We start from the raw sequence: 18902 nt of genomic DNA, 5'->3' as shown, positions 1-18902 counted from the left end.
GTGTATCTGTTGGAATATATAATTCAACCTACCACAGTAACCAAAAGAGAGATGGGTTGGTTTATACTAATATCTAAAATAAAATTAAAAAAAACTTTAAGTAAAAAATTATTCCAATAGACAAAAAAGGATATTGAATATTGATTCAACAAGAATTTATAACAGTTATAAACATATATGCACCTAATAATAGGGCCCCAAAAGCAAACACTGACAGAATTGAAGGCAGAAATAGACAGTTTTATTATAGTAGTCGAAGATCAACATCACACTTTCAAAAATGGATAGAAGAACTAGATAGAAGATCAAAATGAAATGGAGGACTTGAACAACACTATAAACCAACTAAACCATATAGACATATATATAACACTGCACCCACAGTAACAGCAGAATATACATTCTTCTAAAATGCATATTGATCAGTCTCCAGGACAGATCATATGTTAGGGCATAAAACAATCTCTATAAATTTGAAAATAACTGAAATCATAGAAAGTATCTTCTCTGTTCACAATGGGATAAAGCTAGAAAACAACAAAAAGAAAATAGGAAATTTACAAATGTGTGGAAATTAAACAGCTCTTAACCCATGAAAGAAGAAATCAAATGTGAAATTAGAAAATACTTAGAGATGAATGGAAACAAAAACACCACACTAAATCTTATGAGATGCAATAGACAGTCAGAGGTAAATGCATAGCTATAAATGCCTATATTTAAAAAGTTAAAAAGATCTCAAATCAATAACCTAATTTCACATTTTGAGGAATTAAAAAAATAAGAGCAAAGCAGTGGAAAGAAGAAAGTTATTTAAAATTACAGTAGAGATAATGAAATAGGGAATAGAAAATCAGTAGATAATCAATGAAACCAAAAGTTGACTCTTCAAGAGATCAATAAAATTGACCAACCCTTAACTCAACCTATTTGTATTGCTCATTTGAACAACTGAAACACAAGGAGCCCAGAATAAGAAAGAGGTCCTTTCATCTTGTATAGAATATTGTAATGCCTGGATACATCCTACAGCATATTAAGCAGATAATCAAAAAGTATTGACAAAGTCCCCTGAGGGAGGGGAGAAAGAATATGGAACTATTAAACCTTACCATCAAGGAATCCCCTGATACTGTATCAAACTTTAGGGACACCCAGATCAATAGGCCATGCCCTCGATCATGAGGCTTACTCTTGTGATGCTTATGTAGGTAGCAGAGAAGCTCAGACTATATATAGGCATGACTAAGAGTTACTTCTGGAGGACCTCTGTTGTTGCTCAGATGTGGCCTCAGTCTCTCTAAGCCCAACTCTGCAAGTGAAATCATTGCCCTCCCTTCTACGTGGGACATGACATCCAGGGGTGAAAGTCTCCCTGGCGACATGGGAGAGGACTCACAGGGATGAATCTGACCCTGGCACTGAGGGACTAACAATTCCATCCTGACCAAAAGGGGGAAAAGAAGTGTAACTTATAAAGTATCAGTGGCAGAGAGAGTTCAAATAGAGTCACAAGGGTTCCAGGCACTAGAATAATTTTCCAGAAACGTACAACCTCCAAAGGAGTCCCTGGTCCAGATAAGTTCTGAAACCTAGCCCAGCCTCTCCAGAACATCAGATAGTTCCATCTCCCTACCCCATATTAGTGACAGACCCTTCCAACATCAAAAATTTATAATTGCCATAGCCCAAACAACTCCACAGAGAGGTATGGAAAGATCAAAAGTGATGGTGGAATTATACAGAGAAGATAGGACTTAACAAATGAAAATGAATGCTGAATCATTAAATTGATTATCTCTTTTAGTCTCCAGTATTTTAGAGCAGCTAGAAGTAAACACTTAAAATTGTGAAACTGTAACCCATGTCAAACTCCGAAATATTTTCCACAACTAATTATGGTGCTGTGCTTTGAAATTTATAGCTTTCTTATATATGCTATTTTTCACACAAAAAAGGAAAAAATTTGATTGTGATGATAAAAAATATTTATTCCTTCTAGCCTCCTATATTTGGAGCAGCTGGAAGGAAAAATTTGAGAGGATCATAGGGTAGCCCATGACAAACTCTGGGATCTGTTCTATAACTGCTTGTTGAAGAGTGCTTTGAAAACTAATGCTTTTTAATTTCTCTGCTTTGCATATATGTTATACTATACAATAAAAAACAAAGTTAAAAATAATTGACCAACTCTCAGTTAAACTGATAAAAGCAAAAAGAGAAAAGGTGCAGATAACTAAAATCAGAAAGAAAAAATAGTGACATCAACTACTGGTCTTCCAAAGGAAAAAGGCCTAAGAGTACTATTAACAGTTTTATGCTAAAAAATTAAATAGTCAAAGTGAAAATGGACAAATTATTAGAAACACATAAATGACCTAAACTGACTCAAGAAGAAGTTGAAAATCTCAACAGCTCTATAGCAAATAAAGAAATTGAATCAATAATCAAAAACTTTACATGAAAGGAAAGTTTAGGACTAGATGGCTTCATTGGTGAATTCTACCAAACATTTTAAGAAGCATTAATACCAATCCTTCTCAAACTGGTCCAAATCCAGGAGGAGAGAGCACATCCTAATTCATTCCATGTCCAGCATTACATTGATATCAAAGTCAGAGAAATTCAGCACAGAAAAAGAAAACTGTAGACCAATTTCCCTTGTGAATACAGATGCAAAAATCCTTAAAAAAATACTAGCAAACCAAATTCTATGTTATATTATAAGATTATACAACATAATTTAGTGAAATTTATCCCACCAGGCATGCAAGAGTGGTTTGACATATGAAAATCAATATAGTACACCACATTAATAAAACAAAGGAAAAACCCACATGACTATCTCCATACATGCAGAAAAGGCATTAGACAAAATTCAACACCCTTTCATGATTAAAATACTCAGAAAACTAGGAACTAAAGGAAACTTCCTCAACATGAAAAGCTTCTGGCAGCCTTTTTTTAAGAAATGGAAAAGCTGAACCTCAAATTTACACGGAATTGCAAGGGGCTCCAAATACCTAAAATAATCTAGGAAAAGAACAAAGGAGCAGGATTCATAATTCCTTGTTTTTTAAAACCCCCCAACTAACATCATACTCAATGGTAAAAATTAAAGCTTTCCCCCTAAGATCAGGAAGAACATGCTTGCTTTCACCACTGGTATTCAACCTTGTTCTAGAAGTTCTAGCCAGAGTAATTAGGCATAAAAAGAAATACAAAGAATCCAAATTGAAAAAGAAGTAAAACTATCTGTATTAATAGCAGACATGATCCTATATAGCAAATCCAAAAGAATCCACACAAAAGCTACTGGAGTTAATGAATGAATTCAGCAAAGTTACAGGATAGTACATCAATACTCAAAAATCAATTGTATTTCTATATATTAGCAATGAACAGTCTGAAGAGGAAATTATGAAAAAATTCCATTTACAATAGCATCTAAAAAAATAAAATATCGAGGAATAAGTTTAACCACAGAGGTGAAAAACTTGTACATTGAAAACTATAAATCATTGCTAAAAGAAATCAAAGAACACCTGAGAAAATGGAAGGACAGTCTGTGTTTACAGATTCAAAGGCTTAATATTATTAAGATAGCAATACTACCCCAAATAATCTACAGATTCAAATTCTGGCAGCCTTTTTGAAGATATGGAAAAGTTGACCCTCAAATCACAAGGAATTGCAAGGGGCTCCAAATAGCTACAACAATGTTGAAAAAGAAGAACAAAGGTAGAGGATTCACAATTCCACATTTCAAAACCTACAACAAAGCTACAATAATCAAAACAGTATGGTGCTGCATAAAGACAGACATATAAACCAATGAAAAAGAATCCTAAGTCCAGAGATAGACCCACACATCTGTGGTTAATCTCATTTTCAACAGGTGGCAAGTACATGAAATGGGGAAAGGAATAGCCTTTTCAACAAATGGTGCTGGGGCAACTGGATATCCATTTGCAAAAGAATGAAGTTAGACCCCTGCCTCATACCATAAGCGTAAATTAACTCAAAATGGATCAAGGATCTAAATATAAGCTAAAACCATAAAACTCTTAGAAGATAACATAGAGCAAATTTCTATGACCTTGGATTCAGATCTATAACACTAAAAGCACAAGAAAAAAAAAATTGTACTTGTGCTGGTTTGAAGCTATTATGTATCCCAGAAAAGCCATGTCCTTTAATCTTCATTCAGTATTGCCAGGTGGAATCTTTTCTATTCTTTCCATGGAGATATGACCCACCCAATTGTGGGTGGTAAACTTTTGATTAAATGGTTTCCATGGAGATGTGTCTCCACCCATTTAAGTTAGGGTTGCTTACTCAAGCCCTTTAAGAGGGAACCATTTTGAAAAAAGCCTTAGAGGCACAAGAACCATCAGAAGCAACAAAACAACAAAAATGAGAGAAACAACAGAAGCCTTGGAGCCAACAGAAACTTCAGAGCAGAACTCACATAGATGCTGACACATGAAAAACAGAGATGTGGATGTTTTCAGATGCTTGGAGCCCAGTAGATAATGCCATGAGATGTTAAGCAAGCCAGAACTAGCGAGAGCCAAGAGAAGCCACTGTAGAAGCCTGGAGAGAAAGCTAGCAAACAATGACTGCCATCTGTCTTTCCAGCTAAGAGAGAAATTCTGAACATCGTTGGCCTTTTTCTGAGTGAAGTAACCTCTTGCTGGTGCCTTAATTTAGACGTTTCCGTAGGCTTAGAATATAACTTATTAAATTCCTCTTTTTAAAAGCCATTCCAGTTCTAGTATATCACATTCTGGCAGCTAGCAAACTAACACAGTACCTTAGCAAAACTAAAAAGTTTAGTGCATCAAAGGCCATTATTTTTCAGTGAAAGACAACCTACTGAATGGGAGAAAATATATTTTGCAAATATATTTTTTTTTTGCAAATCATATATCTGATAAGGGCTTATTTTATGCAGAATATATAAAGAACTCTTACAACTCAACAATAAAAAGACCCCCAATTTTAAAAAATGGACAAAGATATTGAACAGAGATTTTTTCCAAGGTTATACAAATAACCTATAAGTGCAGGAAAAGGTGCTCAATATCATTAGCCATTAGGGAAGGCAAACTGAAACCACCACAATGAGATACCACTTCATACCCTAAAGGATGGTTATTATTAAAAAAAAAGAAAATATGAAGTGTTGGAGAGGATGCTGAGAAATTGGAATCCTTGTGAACTATTGGGAATGTAAAGTTGTACAGCCAGTGTGGAAAGCAGTCTGGCAGTTCCTCAAAAAAGTTAAACATAGAAGTATCATACCACCCAGTAATTCCTGTCCCAGGTATATTCCTAAAATGATTTAAAACAGGGACTCAAATAGATACCCCAATGCTCACAGCAGCATTATATACAAAATATCTGGCCAAAAGGCAGAAACACCTCAAGTGTCCCTCAAGAGCTGAAGGGATAAACAAAATGTGATATATACACAATGAAATACTGTTCAGCTTTAAGAAGGCGTGAAGTTCTGAGATATGCTGCAACATGGATGAACCTTGTCATCAGCACTGACTGAGTGAAATAAGCAATGCACATAAGAACAAATACTGTATGATTTTACTTGCATGAAATATCTAAAACTCCCAAGTTCACAGAGACAGAAAGTAGATTAGAGGTTATCAGGGATTGCGGGGAAAGAGGACTTGTTGCTTGGTGGGTATACAGTGTTTGTAAATTTTGGAAATTTTTAAATAAAATTAATAAAATTAGGTGAAGTCAACAACAACAAAAAGGAAACCTGAAAGACATGATAACTAAATGCAGTAAGTGATAATACTTACTGAATACTAAACTGGAAGAAAAAATATAAAGAACATTATTGGATCAATTGACAAAACTAGGAAAAAGGAGTGCTCGTTTAGGCAGCACATATACTAAATCTGGAACGATACAGAGAAGATTAGCATGGCCCCTGCAGAAGAATGACACACAAATTCATGAAGAGTTCCATATTTTAAAAAAACAAACCAACACTAGGAAAAGGGTAATAAATTGGATCAAAATAGTCCACCAACATTAAATTTCCTGAAGTTGGTGACTTTAAAATAGCATAGTAAGAGAACAACCTTACTTTTAAGGAATACACCTAGAACTATTTAGAGAAAAGGATCATAATATATTCAATTACTCCAAATTTTTATATACATACACGCACACACACACAGAGCATACAAATGATCAAAGCAAATGGCTTGAAATGTAAATAATAACATAGGCAAAGTAATGTAATCGGTAAAAATGTAAGCCATTTGGGTAAAGAAGTGTTCTTTGTATTATATTTTATCCTCTTCACAGACTCTTTCTTAGAGTAAAAGTTTTTAATTTTAATGCAAATACATTTTTTTTTTGGTAAGCTTTTCTAAGTTTGAAATTATTTCCCAAAAAGGTTAGAAAAGAACACACCAATTGTATGTTTATGTTTGGAGGTAGATCCAATTTGATGAGCCAATTTTAAATTTTATAAGGAAATGCAAAAGGTCAAAAATAGCTACACTGCTGAAGAAGAACAAGGTGGGGGCTAGCTGTATCAGATATTGTTCTAGTTTGCTAGCTGCTGGAATGCAATATACCAGAAACAGAATGACTTCTAAAAAGGGGAGTTTAATAAGTTGCTAGTTTACAGTTCTAAGGCCGAGAAAATGTCCCAATTAAAACAAGTCTATAGAAATGTCCAACCTAAGGCATCCAGGGTAAGATACCTTGGTTTCTGAAGGCCGATGAAGTTCAAGGTTTCTCTCTCAAGTAGAAGGGCACATGGTGAACACAGTCATTGTTTCTCTCTCATCTGGAAAGGCACATGGCAAACACAGCATCATCTGCTAGCTTCTTCTCCTGGCTTCCTGTTTCATGAAGCAACCTGGGAGGCATTTTCCTTCTTCACCTCCAAAGGTCGCTGGCTGGTGGAATTCTGCTTCTCTTGACTATGTCATTCTGCTCTGCTCTCTCTGAACCTGAATATCTTTTATAGAACTTCAGAAACTAATCAAGACCCACCCAAATGGGTAGAGACATGTCGTCACCTAATCCAGCTTAACAACCACTCTTGATTAAATCACATCTCCTGGGAGATCAATCTAATTAGTTTCAAACATACAGCATTGAATAGGGATTAGAAGAAATGGCTGCCTTTACAAAATGGGATTAGGATTAAAATAAGGGTTTTCTAGGGCACATACATCATTTCAAACCAGCACAGATATTAAGACTTATCATAAACTTATAGTAATAAAGGCAATTTTTTATTGATACAAGGTTAAACAAAAAGACCAAGAGAAGCCAAGAAACAAAGCTACACATACAAGGACACTTGAATTATGTCAGAATGACACTACAGAACAGTATAGTTCTTATGATCAAATCAGGAACAAATGGATTACCATATGTAAAATATCAGATTGAAAAAAATTTAAATTGTATCCCTATTTTACAAAATCAGTTCAGGTAGATTAAAGACCTAAATGTGAAAGGCTAAACTAGAAAGCTTTCAGAATATAAATATCATTATGACCTTGGAGTAGATAAGTTTTCTGAAAACATGTAAAAACAGTAATCATGAAAGAAAGACCCTTAGTCCTATAAAAGATAAACCACAAACTAGAAGAAGATACTTAAAGCACATAAAATCTGTGAAGGACTGGTATACCAAATACAGAACTGCCACGTAGTACAACTCCAGGGAGAGTTGTGAGAATATATAAAAAATTCCTCTTACAAATGAACAAGAAAATAAACAAAAAAAAATGGATAACTCAACAGAAGAATGGGCAAATGAGATAAAAGGTAATTCACGAAAGTGGAATTTCAATTCCTAAGTAAACACATAAGCAGGTACATAACCTAACTGGTAATGAGGGAAATGTAAATTAAAACCACAATGAGATATCTTTACAGATCCACCTGAACAGTTAAATTGAAAAGAATCTGTGAAAAATAAATATTGGTAAATATGTGGAGCAACAAGAACTCCTGTAATAAAATGGGACTACCAATTACTTTGAAAAATGGTTTGGTATTATCCAGTAAAGCTGATGACAGGCATATCCTATGATCCAGCTAATTAATTTTTCTAGGTAATAGAGAAACACATATACAAATACAACAGGATATATGTTCAAGAATGTTTTTAAGAAGCATTCTGGCCCTATAACTGAAAAGAACCCAAATCCTCATTAATAGCAAAATGGATAAATAAATAAATTTATACAGCAATATGTAAATGAAGTACACATATAAGCAATTAACATGGATGAATTCTCCAAAAAGAAAAAAAAAAAGATGATAAAAGACAAAAAATGTGATCTATAAATAAATAAAATTAAGCTTTTTTGTTTAGGAATTCAAACATAGGTATAAAACTTAAGAGAAAGACAAAGAAATCATTTCAAGTCAGGCTGGTGATTACCTCCCATGGGTAAGAAAATATAATCTAGAAGGGAACATGGTTGATTCTGGAGTCCTGCTAATATTCTATTTCTTGAACTGAATGGTTCACGAAATGTGTTTACACTCTCTTCTCTATATTTATTGCACTTCACAATTTAAAGAAAAGAATGATAAGGATAACACCAATCAATACAGATGCATGTGGCTGGAGAACCGTACACAGTTATGCTGACATGGTTCATGTTCTAGTTACTACCTGCCGGAATGAAACGCACCAAGATGGACTGGCTTTTAATAAAAGGGGGTTTATTTCATTAAAAATGCCTAATTCTTCAGAGGAAAGGCAGCTAACTTTCAACTGAGGTTCTTGTCTTACACGGGAAGGCACAGGGTGATCTCTGCTGGCCTTCTTTCCAGGCCTCTGGGTTCCAACAACTTTCCCCCAGGTGATTCCTTTCTGCATCTCCAAAGCCCTGGGCTGAGCTGCGAGTGCTCAGATGAGGTATGTTGAGCTTCTTGGGCTGTGCTATGCTGAGTCTCTCATTTAAGTATCCAGCCAATTAAATCAAATATCATTCATTGCAGTAGGCATGCCTCCTAGCTGACTGCAGATGTAATCAGTGACAGATGAGCTTTACATGCCATTGGCTCATGTCCACAGTAATAGAACTAGGCACCTTCACCTGGCCAAATTGACACCTGAACCTAACTACCACAGTTCATAACCATGAACCTTAAAGGGAGGTTCAGGCTGGTTGGCAATCATACTGTATTTCCCTAACTCATTCTCCTTCCCACTCTCCTAGAATATTATTTTCTACTTTGTGTGCTCAAACCTCCAACATTTCTCCTCCCATCCTCATATTTAGTTGATAATTGTTTCCTGTTTGAGGAAAATGGAAGCAAAAAGCACTTCTACATATTTACCACCACGACTATCCATCTACTAACAATTTTCATCCACACATATCTGACCTTTCCTTAGTTCAACTTCCCATGCTCCTTCCTACCTAAGGTCAAGCCACCTATATGTGCACCAGATCCCATCCCCTCTTGCTGTCTTAAGATTATTCCAGCAACTCTCCCATCTGTTACATCAATTTCATGAGCAAATATGCTATTATTTCTTGACTGAACTTTTTCCACCAGCCACCACTCTATTTTCTTTGTCCTCCTTTGTGGTAAAACTCCTTGAAGAGTTATGTGCACTTAATGAATTTTTCCAATCCCTCTCCTGTTTCCCTGTTTAAGTCACCACAATTAGGTTTTTGGCTTTACCACTCCACTGAAATGTTTATCAAGATCATCAAGAGCTTCCAATAGTCAATTCTCCGTTCTCATCTTACTTATCTATCAGGAGCATTTGACAGTGTTTATCATGCCTTTTCTTGAAAGGGTTTTATCACTTGATTTCCCATAAACCACACTCTTAATTTTCTCCTATTTTACTATTCACTCCTTAGTCACCACTGCTTCCATCTATCTTACTTACTGTTAGAATGCCCCAGGACTCTGTCTTTGGTATTCTTGTCTCCATCCTCACTAATTCTCTGTAATCTTAAAACAAGTCTCATGGTTTAAATACATCTGTATTCCAATATTTCCAGGTCAAACTCATGTCTTAAACTCCAGACTCATTCATAATGTCTAGTAGACATCTGAAATTCTTCATTCTCTCAATTTCTCCCCCAAAACTTTCTCCACTCATACAGGGTCCTTATTTCCATTAAAGGCAATGCCATCCCTTTGGATTCTGTTGCTCCGACCAAAAAACTTAGAATCATGCTTGTCTCCTTTCCTCATATCTATCCATTTGTAAATACAGTAAACTCCATCTTCCAAATATATACAGAATCTGAAGATTTCATTTCCTCTACTGCAACCTCTCTAGTCCAAGCTCCATTAATATTACACTTGAATTGCTATAATAGCCACCTATCCAGTCTCTCTGCTAATAACTTTACCCCTCTGTAGCCTATTATTCTTAACATAGTAGCCAAAAAGATCTTTCTAACATTTAATTTAGATCTTTTGTCTATCCAAATCCTGCATTGGCTAACCATTTTGCTCAGAGGACATGCCAAAGGTCTTAACCAAGACGTGTCATTTCTCTGATCTCATTTACTACAACTCTTCCCTATTTTCTCCACTCCAGTCACACTGGGCTCCTTACTATTCCTTAAATACATAAAGAACACTTTTAGGGTCTTTACACTGGCTGTCCTATCCACCTGGAACACTCCCCATATATCAAGATAGCTAATACTCTTAACTCTGTCAAGTCTTTGCTCAAATTATACTTCAGTAAAACATACCTTAATCACCCTATTTAAAGTTGTACATGAGCACATACACAATACTCCTGATTACCTTACCCTTTTACCTATTCCTTTTATCCAGAGTACTTCTTACCTAACATATAATACATATTGTTTATTACATTTTCTTTGCCTGTTTCTGAATGTTGAATACATTGGTTCACTTTAATGCAACTTTATAGCTACCACCCTAGAACCATCCAGACTAATACAATAGCTTAATTAATCTCCTCAATTACACACTTCCCTTGTAACCCATTCTCTAGTATCTAGAATAATCTTATTAAAGCACAAATCAGATCACAGGATTTTCCTGCTTAAAATACATCAGTGGTTTTCCTTTGCATTTGAAACTATCCAAACTCCTTGCCTTGGGTTTAAAAGCCCTAGAAAATCTAACACTTGCCTACCTCTTTAATCTCCTTTCATATTCCTTGTTCTCTTTTCAGCCACACTGGCCTTTTCTTCTCTCTCCCAATATTCCACATTCATTTCTATCTTAGTTAGATTATTTGCACTTGCTTTTCCCCTTTACCTGAAATACTCATGCCCTAGTCTTTATATGGTTGTCTCCCTGTCATTTGTATCTCAGCCATCCACATCTCTATTATATTCTATTTTGATTCTTGGTACAGTTCTTATAACTACCTGATATTTTTAGTACATCAAGAAAGCATAGCCCTCTGTTCAGATGAGTTCCCAGCACATTATAGGTACTCAATACTTATTTACCAAATGAGTGGGTTAATTTAAGAATGCAATTGTAAAACGTTACACAGTATTCTAAATACTATAAACTATAATTTACCTAATTGTACCCCTACTATTAGTTACTATTTCCTTATTATGATAAGTACAAAAATTAACAACTTTAAATTCTTATATATTATTCTGATTATTTCCTTAGGATTAATTTCTATAAATGAAATTATTGGGTCAAGAAGTAAAACTATTTTAAAACCTCTTATACATTACCAAAATGTTCCCAGTAGATATTTTGACAGCTTCCACTATTTCTAGCAATGAAAGGTATGAGAATGCTCAGTTCTCAGCTCTCAGCTGGATGGTAAGTGTCTTTAAACACTGATAGTGTGACAGGTAGACAAAATGGTATCTTACTGTTTTAGTTTTAATTTCTTTGTTAGTGAATTTGAATAATACTTCATATATTTGGGCCATGTGTAGTTACTCTTTGCACATGTATTTTTTAAAATAAGCCATTTAAAAAAACACTTGTTGTACTGAATTTGGTTAGGTAGCATCATCAAATGCACAAATTCAAAATCAAATTTGGAAGGGTGCAGGTCTTGGGAAAATGACATCAGAATGAGTAATTCATAGTAAGCATGCTACTACAAGTTTTGGTTCATCTATTTATCTTTCTTGATTCATAAAATATTTCATATAAATAGGTAAGAATGATCTGTGCAGTGTTTTTGATTGAAAACAAGTGAGGGAAAAATAAAGGAAATTATCCAATTTTCATGAAGCACTTGTTAAGAAAGATTAGCCACCTCCCTAGTACTTGTGGGATCTTGGCCATAAAGAATACCTTAATTTGTCCTCAGAATAAAGTTAATCATTAAAATCCAATACTTCTCACTTCCTTCTCTGAGAAATGCCTTTAAGTTTACCATCAGCTAGGCAACTATAGGAACTGGAAAACTGAAAACAGCAGTAAAAGAAAGGCATGGAATTATATAGACAGATATAGGTTATGGTGGATTGGAGAGGCTGGAGGGAAGTACCTGAAACTGTTGAGCTGTGTTCCAGTTGCCTTGATTGTTGAACACAATTGTTTAATGACACAGCTTTTACAATGTGTCTGTGTGATTGTGAAAGCCCTGTGACTGATGCTCCTTTTATCCAGGGTATGGACAGATGAGTAAAAAAATATGGATAAAAAATAAATAAATAATAAGGGGGATACAGGATAAAATAAATTGAGTATAGGGAAATACTAGTGGTCAATGAGAGGGAGGGGTAAAGCATATAGGATGTATGACTTTTTTACTTTTTATTTTTCTGGAGTGATGCAAATGTTCTAAAAAATGAACATGGTGATGAATACCCACTATGTGACGATACTGTGAGCCACTGATTGTATACCATGTATGGATTGGATGTGTAGAAAGATTTGTCAATAAATATATATATATAGTCAAGGCCACAATAGCTTCTTGCTTGGCTCAGGAAACCACGCTGCCTGTCTCTCTAGACGGGAAGAAGGGCTTCAGGACCTTGGGACCATGGCCTCATGTACCCAAGCATGGGATGTGACTGAGGATAGTACTGGTAATTTCTCCAGTTTAACCACACCCCCAGCAGACCTTTGGTGGTATTGTGAGAAGGGCATCCTCCAACCAGTATTACCTAAGAAGTGGAAGTGGAAGGGGACCTGTGCTCTGGTCCATTTGGCCATCCCATTCACTCTGGCATTTGAAGAGGAGAAGGAAGTTCTAACCCAAGGGAAAAGAAAAAAAGGAAGCTTACTTGGTTCCTTTGATGATCAAGTTTATTTAGACATTACAGGGGTGCCAAGGGAAATTCCATATAATTTTAAGGCTAGGAATCAAGTAGCTACAGGATTTGAGCCATCCTTATTCTGGTGGTTCACCATCAACAAAAACATGGAGTGGATTAATCAGCAAATATTTATCAATTACACCACAGATGCAGAAAAGGAAATAGCAGAACAGTGGGAGGCTACTAGACAAAGGACATAGGAAATAGGATGGCCCTAGACATGATGCTAGCTAAAATGGAGGCATTTGTATTATCGTCAGGTGTAGTTGTTGTACATTTATCCCCAGTAATTAAGTCCCAGATGGAACTATCCCTAAAGATACACAAGGCTTAATGGCCTTATCTGAATAACAGGCATTAATAATCCTCTCATAGGACTGTTAGAAAACTGGTCTAGGAAATGAAAAGGGTGGCACTGTCCATGCTAACTTCTTTAATCATCCTAGCTGGGGTACTCACAGCACGTGGGCAGTACATTATCCCATGTGCCCGAGGGTTAGTTCAAAGACTCTCTGAGGCTGCCTTAACCAAGCAAATACCTATTTAGTGCAGGCAAAACAATTTGTACCCACTTAAAAAGGAAGATCCCTATGATGAAAAGTGTGAAAAGGCTCTTATCAAGTTTGAAGAAAGACTAAAATGTGAAAACTAAGAGTTGTAAAAGAAAGAGGGGGATTTGTAAGAAGATAAAGTTTAGCTTTCACACAAGATAGCACTGCAGAATAACTCACACTGGTTTTGCAGGCAGGAAAAGAGAGCGCCTCTGGGATAAGCCTAGAATTGGCACAAAATAGGTAGACACAAAGTGTAAATAAGTAACGGCTAATCTTTCATTCTTTCATAACACGTGTCATTGAAGTGTAAAGTGTAATCAAAAGCAGGAACCTTCCACGGGAAATTTGAATCAGTTCCACTATCTGGATAAGCTGTAACTTCTGGAGTATCCAATCAGTGGAGAAACAGGGGAGGGGCCTGCCTGCTAAGAGCTTAGGATATAAATACCTGTGGATTCTATTGTTTGGTGCACCAGCCACCATTCTGTGTTTGGCTGGGCGCCTGTTCTTGCAAGGTCATGAATAAATTCTTTCTTCTCCAATAAAAAGAAAGGCATGGAGAGAAGATGCTATTACAGGGGCTAGGGCAAAGATAAATGATATCTAGAACATGAAATCCATTGTCATGTAAAAGAGATGTTCTTCTAAATTTAGATGGATGATAATCAGGACTTAGTGGTGAAAATTCTGAATCATAGTGAATAATAATCTAGATTTATAAAAATGCCCAATGTGAACAGCCTTACAAACTAAATTTTTGGGTAAGAGCTCAAGAAAAGTCAGAGGTTTTATTAATATCTGATAATACCTATTTTAGAAAATGATACTTTAGAACAGTGACTGGCATGTAGTAGGTACTCAGCAATTATTTTCTGAATTAAATGGATCGAAAAATGAATTATATTTATTCCATGAATGAATGAGTGAAAAAGTTACTTTAAAACATTTAAAATAGTTACATAATATTCTATTGCATGGGCTTAGGAATAATGCCCATTAATAGGGCTTTAAAATCATATTTTAATCCATCTTTCTCATCCAAATGGTTATAAATAAAGTCCGTACTTAAGTTACCATCAACTAAGGACTAAGTGGATTTTATGAGATGCTCAAAAGAAACCATTTATAAAATCAATTTATGTTCAATTCATAGCATCACTTTATAATCACAGTAAGGCTAATACCAATGAGGTGTTAAAAACTGTCTTTTGACAGGTATTGAAAACCAACTTCTGATATTACCATAATTATATGCTTTCTAACACATACCCTTTGTGCCTTATTATTCTCTCCAAATCCTCTTAAACAGATTACACTTTGAATCTCATAGTACTGTTTCTAGAGCAGTTACTTAAGGAAAGGAAAAACCAGACAAATGTTTTGAATTTTGAACAAAATTCTATAATAGACTACAGCAGAGATTCCCAAACTTCTTCAGTTCTTAGTGCCTTTAATGTCTCAGTAATTTATTCATAGTGCCTGTAGACAGACAAAAATACACCAAGACCCATATTTTCAAACTTCAACCTCTGTGTGAGACCAAAGGGAGAGTGTTTATTTAGTGCAAAATTGTATTTTGGGTTGCACATTGTCTAATTTAACTTGTACTGTCAGTTTACTTGAAAACCTTAAGTACATGGAATCTTGAACAGGGCATGAAATCTTGTTGGTTTGTTCAGGTGAGTGTGATGCTCCAATTTATCCCATAGTAATTTGGGCAGAGAATAAAAAAAAGTATTTGCAAAGTCCCCTTGGAGACTGGGGAGAAAGGAGGAAATATTAAACTTCCCCATCTGGGAAATTTCTGATATTCTCACAAGCAGTGGGAACAACCAATTCAATAGGCTGAGCCCTCTATCTTGGGGCTTGCCCCTATGAAGCTTATTCCTGCAAAGGAGAAGCTAAGCCTACTTATAATTATGCCTAAGGGTCTCTCCTAGAGAACCTCTTTTGTTGCTCAGATGTGGCCCCTCTCTCTCTAAACCAACTTGGCAGGAGAACTCAATGCTTTCTCCCTCTATGTGGGAGGGGCCCAGGGGTATAAATCTCCCTGGCATCATGGGATCTGACTCCTGGAGATGAGCCAGGACCTGGCATCATGGAATTGAGGAAGCCTTTTTGAACAAAAGGGTAAGAGAGATGAGACAAAGTTTTAGTGGCTGACAGATTTCAAAAAAGAGTTGAGAGGTTATCCTGAAGGTTATTCTTATGCTTTATACAGATATCCCTTTTTAGTTTATGGTGTGGCTAGAGGGAAGTAGCTGAAACTGCTGAACTGTGTTCCAGTAGCCTTGATTCTAGAAAAAGACTATATAACAATATAGTTTTTAGTGTGACTGTGAAAACTTTGTGTCCGATGCTCATTTTATTCACAGTGTGGACAGATGAATTTTTTTAAAAAAGGATGAATAAACAAATAAACAACTAATACAGGGAGATAAAGGGTGAAAATTTATTGAAATTTTCAATTGAAAATTGAATTCAATTCAGTAGATTGAAATACTGTGGGTCTATAAGAGGGAGGGGTTAGGGGTATGGAATGTATGAGTTTGATTTTTTTCTTTTTATTTCTTTTTCTGAAGTGATGCAAATGTTCTAAAAATGATCATGGTGAAGAATACACAGCTGTGATGAAACTGTGAGCCACTGATTGTATAATATGGTTAGACTGTGTGTGCATGTATATTTCTCAATAAATAAATAAATAATTAAACACCTTAAGAATTCTATTTATTTAGTTAAGTCCAAAGCAACTTAATAGGTATTTATGTCCTAATAACTTAATGCCTTTTGGGTCCTGCACAACATCCAAACTTTGGAATCAGATTGGGTACTGCTAACATCATTTCCTGTTCTATGCTAACTTTCAGGCTATACTTGCAATTTTTCACAATAACTACTGAAAATCTAGATTCATAAAAAACTAGCATTACTGTAAACAACTAAGCAATCTAATGCTGAAACTGAAGTAATATCAGCTAGTAGCTCATGAGTGTCTGACAGCACCTCTTGTGTTTTCCTTGAAAATTTAAAATATCTGTAGTACCCCTCAAACTTTGGGGCAGTATCTTGGACAATTTACACAGTTTGAGAATTGCAGGCTGCAGTTTAATTCCAAAATTAAATCCAACAAATCTCTTCATAATTATTTCCTTCTTCTGGATGGTCACAAGAACAGATATACTATTTTGAATGGCATTTTTTTTTTTTTTTAGAAATAAAAGCAACATTAATTTACAAATTTGGAAGTAGAAAGCAAATCTATGAAATAAATAGGGAATGGTCTCTACCTTTTAGGAACAAAGGATTTGAATGCTATAAAATAGCTACCTTGTTTCAATAGTTTTTCTCTCACCCTGTTTTAACAGTTTTTATCTGTCTTATTTGTATTTAAATCAGAAATAAGAAATTTTAATAAATGAGCAGTAGAGTCATATATTTTGAATCTATTATCATGCTTAGTCTATAAATATCAATTAACAGTATGTACCAATAGTATACCTGAGTCAAAGATATTTGTAATAAATCTTGGAGGAGTAAAAATGAAGTTACTATCAGCAAACCAATAATTCATGCATTTTTTGTTAGCAAACAGATGCATATCACTACTCTTTTAAATCCTTCCATTTGTTCTGTCTGAAACAGAAGTTTCCAGTGTACTTCACTTGAATGGTCTCAACTGAGTGAGGAATTTAAATTACCAGATTAACCAGATAGCAGACCAAGTATGCCAATGGTCAATTAGTAATTTGTCCTGCATTATGCTAAAGTATACAGCTGGGCCAGTCTTTGGTCAGAGAACTAAGAGGAAAAAGGGTGTAGATTAACTAGATTAGCAATTATCTAGTAAGATAAGATATTGTCTTTCTATAGAATGAGATTATTATTGTACCTGATATCCTGGAGTACACTGCCTGAATAAGGGGAAAAAAAACAAGTTGCCCTTTGAATTCCTGCTGAAATTCATTTAAAAATGACTGAACTTTTCATTTCCATGTCAAGAATGCTATACTTTTCTGATAATTTGTTATGTGAAACCTCGGACAAATAAGTTGCCTTTCTAGACCCATTTTCCTTATTTTTGAAACAAGGAAGACTGAGATAATCTCAGGTCAACATAAGAAATCACAGTACTCAGAATGCCTCATCCTGTAAAATGAAAGGGAGAGAGAGAGAGACATGGCAAATGTGGCAAAAGGTTAAAAGTTGGTAGATCTGGAAATCTAGGGTTGAGCGGTATGCTGGAATTCTCTGCATAGATTTTGTGTTCTTTTTGCAACTGTCCTGTAAGTTTGAAGTTATTTCAAAATAAAAACTTTATTAAAAAAGATAAGTGTATTTCATAAGTTTTGAAAAATCCTAAAGGAGGCAGGAAACCTAAAAAAAAAAAACTGTACAACAAATGACTAAAAATATATATATTCTTTCGAAGATAAACTTAAAACATCTATGGTAAAATAAAGTCCTTATAATAGAACATATCCTAGAATGTTGAAAATGACTACACTAAGCTATACTAGGATACTGACTGAAAAACTATGCATGCCCTTTTTAAACTAACCAGGACAGTATCACCACCTTTTTTTGCATGGGCAGGCATGAGGAATCGAACCCGGGTCTCTGGCATAGCAGGCGAGAACTATGCCTGCTGAGCCACCATGGCCTGCCCACCATCATTTTTCTTAAATAATTTTTTCCCTGTGTTTAGAAAACACAAAAGTAACAAAAAATAGAGCCTAAAAAAGTTCCAAAATTGAGTCCTCTGGTCTACAATTAAATTTTCATTAATCCACACTGCATAATAACAATGCAGTGTGTTTTTATAAATAATGTATTTAATATAGTTTTATTTCTACTTTTGTTGTTAAATTTTCTATTTTTAATAAAATAATGGGATAGTAAGTTGCAGGTCTTTAAAAGTAAAGGGAAGATAATAGAAATATGAATACATCATAGAGATATGAAAATTAAATGAGATGATAAATGTAAAATGCATTGACAAATAATAGTTCCTCCTGTGTTTAGTTCACGTAAAACCAAACAGTGGTGTATAATGGCGAGTAAAAGGGAGAGT

The 18902-nt window shown here is 35.1% G+C and overlaps 2 protein-coding genes and 1 non-coding gene across 7 annotated transcripts in view; 2 read left to right on the top strand and 1 right to left on the bottom strand.

Moving 5' to 3' along the window:
• The window catches only part of RNF13 (ring finger protein 13), a 259826-nt gene that overhangs the window by 11254 nt on the left and 229670 nt on the right, over positions 1–18902 (bottom strand). The window lies entirely within an intron of this gene.
• The window catches only part of PFN2 (profilin 2), a 67508-nt gene that overhangs the window by 20014 nt on the left and 28592 nt on the right, over positions 1–18902 (top strand). The gene's annotated exons all lie outside the window — the stretch shown is intronic.
• Positions 5898–6004, top strand: LOC143685286 (U6 spliceosomal RNA). Its single transcript, XR_013176532.1, has one exon. It is a non-coding gene; the product is annotated as a U6 spliceosomal RNA (small nuclear RNA).

This window comes from Tamandua tetradactyla, chromosome 5 (genome assembly GCF_023851605.1).
Source record: "Tamandua tetradactyla isolate mTamTet1 chromosome 5, mTamTet1.pri, whole genome shotgun sequence".
NCBI classification, from domain to species: domain Eukaryota; kingdom Metazoa; phylum Chordata; class Mammalia; order Pilosa; family Myrmecophagidae; genus Tamandua; species Tamandua tetradactyla.
Note: the sequence above shows the minus strand (reverse complement) of the source record. Positions and strands in the feature narration are given on the sequence as shown.